The sequence below is a fragment of the Heptranchias perlo genome, chromosome 32 (assembly GCF_035084215.1).
Source record: "Heptranchias perlo isolate sHepPer1 chromosome 32, sHepPer1.hap1, whole genome shotgun sequence".
In the NCBI taxonomy this organism is placed as follows: Eukaryota; Metazoa; Chordata; class Chondrichthyes; order Hexanchiformes; family Hexanchidae; genus Heptranchias; species Heptranchias perlo.
Window position 1 is genome coordinate 10,380,349 of NC_090356.1, and position 12,459 is coordinate 10,392,807.

Sequence of the window (12,459 nt, forward strand, 5' to 3'; positions counted from 1 at the left end):
ATTACCCACACCACAAGTTAATTTGTCTTAAGTACAAGATTTAAGCAGGAAAACTGGCTGCAACATGCAAAATCTAGATATCCAAAAAGTAACAAAAAACAGTTGCAACAACAAAGCAAGCCTGAATGGCAGAAACTGGACTGTTCTAGCAGAAAAAAACTTCAACACCAAACAGAAGACTATGTACATTACACAGAATAGCTGACCTGGATAGCATGCCACCAGGGCTGTAACACAATCAAGGGAATCAAATGACTTTGAACTGTGAGCAAACCACCTCATTATGGGATAACCTTATAAAATGAAAAAAAAAATCATAATTGGAGTTGTGAATTTGTGAAATAAACTACCAGCAAACACAATGAATATTTAATCTTTTATAAATCATTCAAGAGGGAGTGAGGAGTCTCCACTAGGATTGGATGGAAGATGATAACATACACCAAACTATGTACAGTCCATGCTGATTAAAAGTCTAATTTGTTGACAGAAAATAAATTGCTTCTATCTTTGGAATCACCCACACCACAAATTCATCTTCCCACTTCTTAAGTACAAGGTATAAACAGAAAAACTTACCAGAAAAGCTTTTGAAAATCTTAGTCATCGGGCAATGCTGCCTTTTCTACCAATAGATAATGTGCACTGAAACTGAAGGAATGGGAGGGGGAAAACCACATCTGAACAGAGGGACACATCAGGGACCTGTTAGATACGACATTAGTTATCCAATGGGAAGACCAGAACAAATAACAAACACCCAAAGTCAACAATAAGTTATGATACTGGATCTGTCAGTTAAGATATCCTCTATGGGTATGAACAGATTCAATGTTTTCCAACTCAGAATAGGTCAGAAAATTGCAATAAAAGAGAGCTGACACCAAAGTATGTCGTGACATCAGAGAAGGTGGGTTTTCTTCTCAAAGGAAAAGAATTAATACTTCATTCATCAGATTTTATGCAATTAATTGCATCTTCTGAGATGCATTTATCAAATTCTCTCCACCTCTCCCATTTTTACCCATTGGTTTCAACTTCCATTTATCATTGAAAGGGCCGGGAGGCAACAGTCAAACACTGACAAAGCTTGAAAGTATTTTAAGTCAACTGTCAGGAGACACGAGCAAAGCCCAGAGATAAAGCTTTGTTTAAATTCCTGCCCTTCCCATTGGAGCAGCACGAAGCATTTGCTGGATGCCCTCCCACAATGACAACTGAAACTGTCATTTTCAGAGATGGACCACATGAACATGTGAAAATAAGAAAAGACCATCAGGCCCATCAAGCCCACATCATCCAGACAGCAAAAGAAAGAACCTGCATTTACACAATACTTTTCACGACCTCGGGACAACCCAAGCACTTTACAGCCAATGAAGTACTTTTGAAGCGTAGTCACTGTTGTAATGTCGGAAACGCGTCAGCCAATTTGCGCACAGCAAAGTCCCATATGTTAATGACCAATTAATCTGTTTTAGCGACAATGGTTGAGGGATAAATATTGGCCAAGAATTCCTTCAATCTTCTTCGAAATAGTGCCATGGAATCTTTTACGTCTACCTGATAGGGCAAACGGGGCCTCAGTTTAACATCTCATCAGAAAGATGGCAACTCTGACAGTGCAGCTTTCCCTCGGTAATGCACTGAAATGCAAGCATGTGCACCATGAAGTGCAGTGCAACCATGTACACCACAGAACTCACCACTTAACCATGCAAACTCCTGGGAAAAGCGAAACACCAGAGGTAAAAAATTGCCGAGTTGTCTTGCAAAATGTTTACCTCCATATAACATGACACAGCCGTTTTTATGGTATAATGCTAGGAATGAATGCAGCCCACATGTACCGGGCATCTTCACGCATTTAGTTAACCCAGGTTTCACTATTATAGTGGTTACGTAACAATTTCATGGATAACAGTGCACCATTACTGTAGACAGGTAGGCCTGTCAGTCCACTAAAACACTGGAAAAGATCACTAAAATTTCTCTTAATGGGAAAATCTGTTTTTTTAATCTTAATGGAGTAAAGGCTGTAGACTGTATGCACATTTCAAAGAGGTCTATAATCTAGTTATAAATTATGCAGCTATATTACTGTATATAAAGTACAGAAATGGCTGAGTAGCTTTTCATCTCATTTTTAATGAATCCCATTAAAAAGTTCAATAAAGCTTGAAATTTCAGGATTTCTATTCATTCAATTACTAATCCCGTCAAAAGAACATGTTTCAGATGAAACTTGTCCACTAATTAGCAACAATGAACTAATCAAAACATCTATAATGGAAATTATCATGACCAGTCAACATTAATTGTCAGGATCGTCATGGAAATTATTTTTACTTAAAACATCGACACTACCCGTCTCTTATCCTCTCCAAGTATTATAATGCATTTCATAAATCCAGATCTGATCAGAAAAGGTTCATATAGAGTACACCAAAATGTCAGCTCATTGAAAATTCATTTGCCTAAAACCACAAATCTCATTTAATAGACCCTATTAAGAACCAAAACAGCAATTTAAAATGCTGACATGTAAAATGTCTATATTCTCCTTTATTGAAGTTACTTGAAAGAAAACATAAAATGAATTCTACAGTAAACAGACTCTGAATTGCCAATCACTACCCAGGGTAAAAAGCCTTTGATTTAGAAGAACATAACCCTTTAAAGCACCTTCAATAGTTAAAAACCAGATGTAATCCAGAACTAACAGCGTAACTAAGGCAGTAAAATGCCTGTCTGCCACAAAATATTCAACTGAAAACAATCTTAAAGCTGAAATCTCCATCACCTAAGTTGTCATTTCAGATAAAGAGAGGCCATCAGTAAATAGATATAATCTGAATACATGCTAAGCAAATGCAAACAATTTAACAAACGCAAAAGGAGCAGACAACATAGTTTTAAAATTTAAGATAGGCCAACAGATGTATTTCTGTTGATAACATGGAAATAATGACATTCCATATTGTCATCAAAATAACAAACACATTTGCTGCTACTAACAGCTAATTTTAAAAAATGAACTAGTTAAAAACAGGCTGCTCCAATGTCAGTCGAATACTGTTGCCAACCACAACATACTATTAAAATTAGGACTGCATCCCCCAATGGCTCAACAAGTATATCCGTGAATAGCAGCCATGCAGACCCAGAAGGTGCTAGGTTCAATCCATTGGTCTATGCTAGGGGAGGGAATGAGCCAAGATTCCCACTATTGAATACTATCCAGCAACCCCTACAAGAAGTGCGAGTGTTTCAGATGAGGACAGGATCCGGTTTGGCTGTGCTAGGCTGCACTAAGCTCACAAATAACGGCCAGTGTGAGCGACCAGAAGGTACCCGATACCTCTGGAACCATATCAATAAGGAATCAGAGCCAAGAGGAAGAGAAAAAATTAAGTTTGTCTCAAATCTGAGTTTTCCACACGTAAATGATTTGTGTTGTTGAAGCAGAAATGCCTGGGGATGCACAATCAGTACCAGGAGCAAAAACAGGCCCAGTAATGAAGTTTTGCACTGGGCAAATGAACATGGAAATTATAGTATAATGAGCAAATAAAGGTTTGACACACTAAAGCTGTGTTACAGCTTTGGTTAACGTGTGCATGCAACAACATAGAACAGTTCAAGTTCAGCCACAACAGGTTATGTATTTTGGTCACAACACAAGAGACTGTCCACCTTTGAGATGAAAAAGATGTACAGGTAACTTGCCCATTTCTCATATAGTCCAACAGACTACTAATGCTCTTTATGTTTGCTGCAGTGACATTCATGACATAGATATCGATCACCACAAACCTCCATAAAAGGCTAATGGAAAGAGATGCTGCAATTAAAAAGGGGAACAAAACGCCATTAGTGAAGTAATCCTTAACCTATATCAATTACTTAATAACTGCACTTTTGCTACTGTGGTTTATGATATTATGTAAATTCTTTGATTGGATACTACCTTGTCCTCAGTCCCAGATGTACAATATGTGTCGAAGTACTGCAAATATCTGCCAAACTCACAAATTTAAATTTAGCACATTTTATACATAATATCCAGAAAAAAATTCTATACATTTGGTAATTTAGCACTAGATTACAAAATAGCTACCTAAACGCTTTAATATTTTGATAATTTAAGTGCATTATTTCAGCAAAATGAAATATCTTGCCTCAACTTTTGCTATTATTGTTGTTTTGATCATTAAACATTTATAAACATGCAACCTCTATTCAGCCAAAATGATCAATGTTTTCAAACAAAGTTCTTTTACAACAAATACAAAACTATTCAGTAGATAATATGAAGTAGTTGCATTTACCAACAGAAATCAGCGTGAAAATACAGACAGGAAAATGGCGATTACAGTACCCAAATGAAAGTAGTAAAGGTACATATACTATGTTTTGCCAGTTTCACTACAAGAACATTGTCTGCAAGGATCTGTATGCAGAAAGATTCGAGAATGGGGATTCCTGACACTTTTAGTTCATTAGGTTGCAATTGGCTCATAACCTCTCCGAGTTCTCAAAAAACCCACGCACAAAGCAAAACAAGCACGTTACACACATCTGTAGAGCTACCTTTTCGAGTGAACCTGGACTTTAGCAAGGTACAAAATGAATTTTAAAACTAATTGATTTAATAAGAGTTAAATATGTTTAGAGCATTAGCCCTCCTTCACCCTTTATATGATGCCAGTCTATTATTAATCTATATTTTCAGCTATACTTTAATTATAATGATTTGTGGTTCCTGTACGGTAAAACATTACCAACTGGCAGCTTAACAAAAGCCATTGTGTAGAACGTGTATATACTAGAACTCTGCTCAAAAACAAGCATTCAACAAAACTCTCTGCCAGTTTCAGCTTTAAATATTTAACTGACTCTTACCTAACATGTATGTAAGAGCACATGTATGTAATTGCAAAATGGTGTCACTAATAAAGGAAAATCAAATTTTGAAAATCCTACATCGTTCGAGACATACAAGAGAACATTTTCACTTTGTCATTTACTATTGTTGAAGTTGAATTGATTAAGGGCCTGGTTATTGGCTCCCTTGATGATTAAGCAAGTTCATCAAGTTGGTAGCTGAGTCCTACAGACAAGGAAGGTCCCAGGTTCAATCCCTGATCTCTGCCAAGTTACTGAATTTTAGCCAGGCAAAATCCACCAGGTCTTGTTACTCTCCAGCAATCATTGCTGAAAGTGCACATTTGTGGACAATGGGTGAGGAAAGGATCAGACTCAGCTGTGCTATTGCCTCATGGGTGAACAGCCTGCTAACATTCACCATTACGGCTCATATGTGGATAATGGCCACTCGGGCAAGGTACTGAAGGGTTAGGAGTGCCCACAAAACCATAAGTGGCACGGTAACATTTTCCCTTATGACAACAATCACCTAATATGCAAATAGGACACCAATGGAGTCTATTATTTGAGGTTTAAATTATAAAAAATACAACTTCAATCAAAAATATTCCTTAAATGAAAACTCCAGACACAACAACAACAACTTGCATTTATATAGCGCCTTTAACATAGTAAAAAGTCCCAAGGCACTACACAGGAGCATTACCAAACAAAATTTGACACCGAGCCACATAGGGAGGTGTTAGGACAGGTGACCAAAAGCTTGGTCAAAGAGGTAGGTTTTAAGGAGAGTCTTAAAAGGAGAAGAGAAGGTTAGAGAGGCGGAGAGGGTTAGGGAGGAAATTCCAGAGCTTAGGGCCAAGGCAGCTGAAGGCACGGCCGCCAATGGTGGAGCGATTAAAATCGGGGATGCGCAAGAGGCAAGAATTGGAGGAGCGCTGAGATCTTGGAAGGTTGTAGGGCTGGAGGAGGTTACAGAGATAGGGAGGGGCGAGGCCATGGAGGGATTTGAAAACAAGGATGAGAATCTTAAAATCGAAGCGTTGCCAGACCGGGAGCCAATGTCGGTCAGCGAACACAAGGGTGATGGGAGAATGGGACTTGGTGTGAGTTAGGATACAGGCAGCAAAATTTTGGATGAGCTCAAGTTTATGGAGGGTGGAAAATGGGAGGCCAGCCAGGAGAGCATTGGAATAGTCCAGACTGGAAGTAACAACGGCACGGATGAGGGTTTCAGCAGCAGATCAGCTGAGGTAGGGGCGGAGACGGACAATGTTACTGAGGTGGAAGTAGGCAGTCTTGGTGATGGAGTGAATATGTGGTCGGAAGCTCATCTCATGGTCAAATAGGACTTCCAGGTTGCGAACGGTCTGGTTCAGCCTCAGACAGTGGCCAGGGAGAGGGATGGAGTCGGTGGCTAGGGAATGAAGTTTGTGGCGGGGACCAAAGACAATGGCTTCGGTCTTCCCAATATTTAGTTGGAGGAAATTTTTGCTCATCCAGTCGGACAAACAACGTGACAAATGAGACAGAGTGGCGGGGTCAAGGGAGGTGGTTGTGAGGTAGAGCTGGGTGTTGACAGTGTACATGTGGACTCCAAATAAACATCATCTAATAATAACAGTATCCGGCTGCTCACACTAATTCATGTTTATTTCAGCTATACAATAAAAACAACTAAGTAACTATTTTCCACTTACCCAAAAGCAGCCATTAAATGCTTTGAAACAGAGAAAGATGGTTAGTATTCTTTTGCCACATATGATATACAGTTTGTTACTGGCTGAATGATATGGTCATCAAAGAGTTTTGCATTTTAATTTGAGCTTTTCCTTTCATGCAATGCCAAAAGTCCATTTTTAGATCAGTTGCAAAATCCTAGTTTGACAAAATTCCCCAATATTTGAGATAAAAACATTTGTATGTTGACTGCCGCAGTTTTTCTCATTCATTTTAGCCAGCAGTATCCCATGAGAAATCATCAAGAAGTAATCAACGATCATCAGTAAATCAAAAACATGTACTTCAATACTTGTGGGTTTACTACGTAGATGAAATAACTAGTGGCAAGAAGCAGATATTGAAGGAGCATCCGGTGTATTACACAGACGTTTGGACATTGGGGCTTTCTTCCAAAATAACTATTTATTTAAATTCCACGAGAGATTTTACAGTTCAATTGAACTACTATAGTAACTCAGATAGCCCCACTAGGTGCTCTAGTCTGCACTTTTTGGAGTCAAGGTTATAGACCAATATTGAAAGCACAGCAAATGGCAACAACTCAAAATGTTTAGGAGCTCCCTGTTGGGTGCTTCGTATCTTTCATACACTTTTGGACCTCAATAATCGTTTAAATTAGTCTTTAAAGTGGTCCAATGTGATTGTGGAAACTGCTGGAGTTTACTGCAAGAAAAAGTTCATCAATTCCAGCTGTACATCCTTTGAGGGAAAACCAGGTGCAGAAAAGTACATCATGAAACATCAATCAGCTTTTGAGTATGCAGTTCTCATTTGCTCAAAGTTATTAAATGAATTTGTAATTTTACTTCTTTAAACTAAATTTACTACCTTCCTGCTTTCAGTTATAGAATAATTGATTACCTGAAACTAACAATCAACATTTTAGTGTGCAAAGCAAGTCAATTTCATAGTGTTGAATTTCAGCTACTACAAAATGCACAATTCTAGTAATAAGTTAACAGAAGGGTTACAGCTTTTATTGTTAAAATTAAACTCTAATGGCAATGTTCTCAAAACCAAAGTATTTAAAATGTACAAAATTATAAAGCTTTTACTATACTCAACATTCACAATAACAGTTTCAAATTTCAGTAAGTATTCCACAATGAAGTTACAGCAATCATGTTTGAATCGGAACTGCTCAGGCATTTCACTTAAAAATTATAATACGCATAATACACTACTGTCTAAATCTTTCCGAGAAACTAATCAAAATTATTATGGATATCACATGTGTAGTGACATGTAAAATATAGCAATATTTCTTCTATGTAATTCTCAGGTTGAAACTGGATGTGAAAAGTTTAGTTTTCAAAATGGATGCCAATTATTCAATTACATGCGGTCATGTACAAAGTGGTTTCGAATTTTGTTTTTAACCCCAGAAACCAAAGTCATGCCTTAATACTTTTTACACATTTTAAATTTCTTTACAATTCAGAATATCAGTGTATTACCATAAGCTGCCATCTATAAGAGGCAAACGATGTATGCCGCAGACTGATGACAGTTCTTTTCAAATGTTATACTTTACAAAATAAAATCAAAAATGGATAAACATTCTTCTTTGTTTAAGGTATATGTCCATAATACTTCTCCAAGATTTCAACTGGACGAGTGCAGCATCCTTTGGAGAATATAATTTCTGTATTTTTTCTTATAAATGCCTTCAAAAAGTGAGACACACTCTGCTTGGATTAGGTTTAAAAGGTCAGAATTTGATTTTTTTAATAAAAGCACAGAACTTACAGCCAACTTATTTCAGAGGTTTTTACTCATTTACTGTAGCACTGAAAAAACAAACACATTAACAGATTCCTTCTAGGCTTTGCTAATGTAAATTTTACAACCTTCACTTTCTTCCCTATTATACTTGTAGGTATACTGCTTGCCCACTTGCCACACTAACAACTCTGATCTAAATTTTACATCAATCTATTTGATAAATGCCATTTCTCTACACCAAGTATTGTATGTACAAAATGTTTCCACTGACATTCAAATATTTATACGAGTGACAGTGAGGATTAAGTTTGAAGCCAGGATAAAAATACAGTTTATTCTTTTACCATTCATGTCTTCAAATGCCACTTCTTCAGAAAGTGAATTTTACCTTCTTGCAGTTTAAATGTCACAACTGAGGCAACATAAAGAATTCACATCAACAATGTCATGACAAGAGATCTAAACCAATATGGAAAAAAATTACTGTTAAAAAACTTGATATAATGTTTCATCTAAAGCTCAATATTTTCCGTTGTAAGTGGAAACAAATCAGTGCATAAAATTCAAAATGATTAAATTCCAGTAAAATATTAAAACAGAGCACAATTCCTCCAATATTGCACATCTGGGGTATCAGAAACTAATGCTGGTGTGCTAGTTTATAATTATATACAAAGAAGTAAAAAAACTAAATTTGCACTTTCAAAGCAGATCCACTTGGGTTCAAAGGCTCAGTTTGATATTATTCGAACTGGCCAAAAGAGAATGTTAGAAACCTCGTCATTCACATTATAGGCTTTGCCAGAACTATAAGCAGAAGTGTGCACTATGAAGCTAGTGACTCCATGATACTAATGCTTCACTGATCTCATTTAGCACTACAAATTATGAAAGTTTACTAACAAAAAAGGTCTATGCTACAGATATAATGTGCACATCACTCACAACTTATTGCAGTGGTCAACACAATGAAGCTTACACTGGGTGTATTTAAAACACTGTTCCAAGAATTTAGGCTGCTTTGAAAACTGCTCAAAATACAGCAACACACCTTAACTGCTTCCCAGGTAGGTGCTCATGGTTATGTTAAATATTATTTTGATACCTGGATTAATTTCCCAAGTAAGTAAAATCATCAGCACTTCAATACATTTTCTGCCAGTGTTACTTCAGGTTTATTGACTTGGGTTACTTCAGGCTTGTTGACTCATGAATGTAATCTCACATGATCAGTGACATTTTGACCAATTGTGCTTTAAAAAAGGTCTAGTCTTTAAATGGCAGAAAACATCTGCTTGGCTCAGTTTAACTGAATCAACTAAATTTAAATCGGTCCAGGCCCATGCTATCCTAGCACCTATTCTCTCAAGTTTTAAAATGCTGTTCACATAGAAGCTAAACAAAGAGCTTTGAAGTAATTTATAAGCTTGTAATAACAGAAGTTTAGCATTAATTCATTTGAAGAACAAATAATGAAATGATCTTTTAACTGTCACTGCAAAATGGATGATTCATCTCATTTGTCGTTCACTGACACAATAGCTAGCATTAGCATGACCCTCAATTCAGAAGGTGGTGTGTTTACAGTCAAACTGTCGATGCTGTAGAGGCCCGCAAATTACTTTTTCTAAAACTTCATTGAAAATGAAGTTTTAGAAAAAGTGGAAAGGATATTCATTGAAAATGGCAGTGTCTGCCATTTGCCAATGCACTATTCCTTCTGTGACATTCTTACTAAGAGGTGGCCTTAAGGTGCTATATTTTAAAGGTGCAGTATTGTATTGCTATTAACAGCTCCCAAAGAGATTTGTGAGGTTAATCAAGATTAACACTGAATAATCAGTATCAAAAAATAGCTTCATTTAGATCATTCTTATTCAAAAAGTGTTTTCTGTTACCCCTTTTGCTGAATGTTGCAAAAAGTGGAATAGTAGAAATGTAAGGAACTGTGACTTTTCTCTTAGTTATGTATTTTTCTAAATGTGTCAAAAGTACTGATTGTACTTTGGTGCCCTTGATTGAAAAGAAATGCAGCATTTACAAAGGAGATAACAAGTAGTTTTAAATTTTAAAAGTCTGTCGGTTGAAAGGCACTCCCACCCCAAAACGTACATAACAAATCAGAGTATTATATTTAAAAGTCAACATTTCTTTCCACACTTGCATTTGCAGTAAAGTACTATAAAAAAAAGTTACGGACAACGTTATATGGAGGAATTGGTCCCAGGTCTTAAGCAATATGTTGCTTTAAGCAAACTGCCTGTCAGTGCTAGAAATCCATTTTAGTCAAATTTACACAAATTCTTTCTGATCCTTGCTTCCTGTGGACTATAGCACAGCTGGTGTAAACATAGCATAGTCCAACACATCAAAACAAAGGGAAAAAATATATAAATAGTCAAGATATTTTACAGTGTGCTCAACCAATACAGACAAAACTCATTTTATAGCAGTAATTAGGATCTTGCTGTTGTAGTATTTTATTCTAGTCACTGGGGAATGAGGGAACAAAGATAACAGAGGAAATTGTGTACTGTATATCCAGATCTTGCTTGCTGTAATCTCAGACACACTTAAGAGTTGAAGCTTAGAAACATGAAACAAAACTCAAGCAAACACACTAATGCATAAACCCACTAAAACAAACAGAACAAGTCGTTAGAATTTGTTACTGAAGACCACTCGCTGATGCATCACTTTCAACAACCATAGAAAACACTAATGTAATCCTAGCCAATTCTATCATGCAGTCAGATCGAATGACATTCCTAGAGCTGCCTGCCAAGCACCGATTGCCAAAAGTACAATAATCACTCAAGTACTCTGGGTTTCGGAAGCTTCTTTTCTGTCAACAGTTCCAGAGTAGTGCTTTTTTTGTGTGTGTATATATACAAAAGTCTTTTTTTCTTTTTAATTTTCTCTTTGTGTATAATTAATACTGCTGGGTGGCTCACTAGACACGCTGTGCTCCGTTGTGATCGGAGACACATGTGCACACAGTAGCATGGAGATGACAATGAGACAAAGGCAATAAAGCTTTTTGATTTCTCCACAAAACAAACCTTAAACATAAACAGGTCAAGCAGGTCCTATTTCCATGGCCAGTGTTTGCTAGATCTAAGATATTGGGTAAACACATGATAAAAAGCTAATCACATACTTTGTACAGTTACCAGACAAAAACATAAAAGACATTCCACTTCCAGACACTCCCACACAAGTTCTGCCACATTTGAAAAATTGTGATAAAAGAGATAACTGAAAGGAAAAAGGTTTTTGTTTCAGCTTTCATTTTTTTGTGCCAGCCCTTCCTCTCAGCCTAGTCTGTACAATCTGTTAATCTTCAAAATTCCTTGAGGTGACAGCAACAACTTTACCGCAATTCTAGCAGCTGTTCAGCTGACCCCAGTGGACCTTCTCCGTGGCCTGGGCCTAATCCAACAACCAGGCTAAACAATGTCAGCGCTGCTGTATCCGTTAACAGCCACAGCCCATGGAGAGAAGGCACTTGCTAACAAAGAGGCCTGCTGCTTTGCTTCTCAGTCAAGCTTGGCCAGGACAGAGCTGCCAAGTTAAAAAGAGCACACCGTTGTACATGTACAGCAAAGGAAATCAGAGCTGAATGGTTACCGGAGTCAGTGCAGATTGTGGTTTCTTTCACACTCTACGCTCAGCTGTGCTGCAGACACTCCACATGCCTGACGTAGTCTTCTTTATCCAGACACCAGTGAAGGAGAACAAACCTCCAACAACAAGCACCAGGAAAAACCAGGACTGGAGTCAAACACACAAAGGAGCTGGATTGTGATTGATGACTGTTCTTAATGGCATGGTCAGCCAGAAAATGCATCAGCAAGCAAGATATTAGAGACAGTATCCCTGGAGTCATCTGCATCTCAGATCCATAGCTATTGTATGGAATATTAATGCACTGCTCAGATGAACATACGCAGATCAAAAAAGGATCGGGAGAAAAAAAACTGTTTGTCAAGTGTCTTTTGACAATTCAAAGCAGCAAGATCTAGGCTACGTTTCTGCACTGTTAGACTGAAAAAGGACACAAAGCAAGCGTTTAAATGGCAGCTAATTAAAACATAATGT

The 12,459-nt window shown here is 37.3% G+C and overlaps 1 protein-coding gene across 6 annotated transcripts in view; it reads right to left on the reverse strand.

Moving 5' to 3' along the window:
* rerea (arginine-glutamic acid dipeptide (RE) repeats a) overlaps positions 1-12,459 on the reverse strand; it is a 399,886-nt gene that overhangs the window by 333,514 nt on the left and 53,913 nt on the right. The window contains exon 1 of one of the 6 annotated variants that reach the window (XM_067970326.1): positions 11,989-12,055. The exons of the other annotated variants lie outside the window; for them this stretch is intronic. The gene's annotated coding sequence lies outside the window, so the exon portion shown is untranslated. Of the gene's footprint in view, positions 1-11,988; positions 12,056-12,459 lie in introns of those variants that run through there. 6 annotated transcript variants of the gene reach the window in all.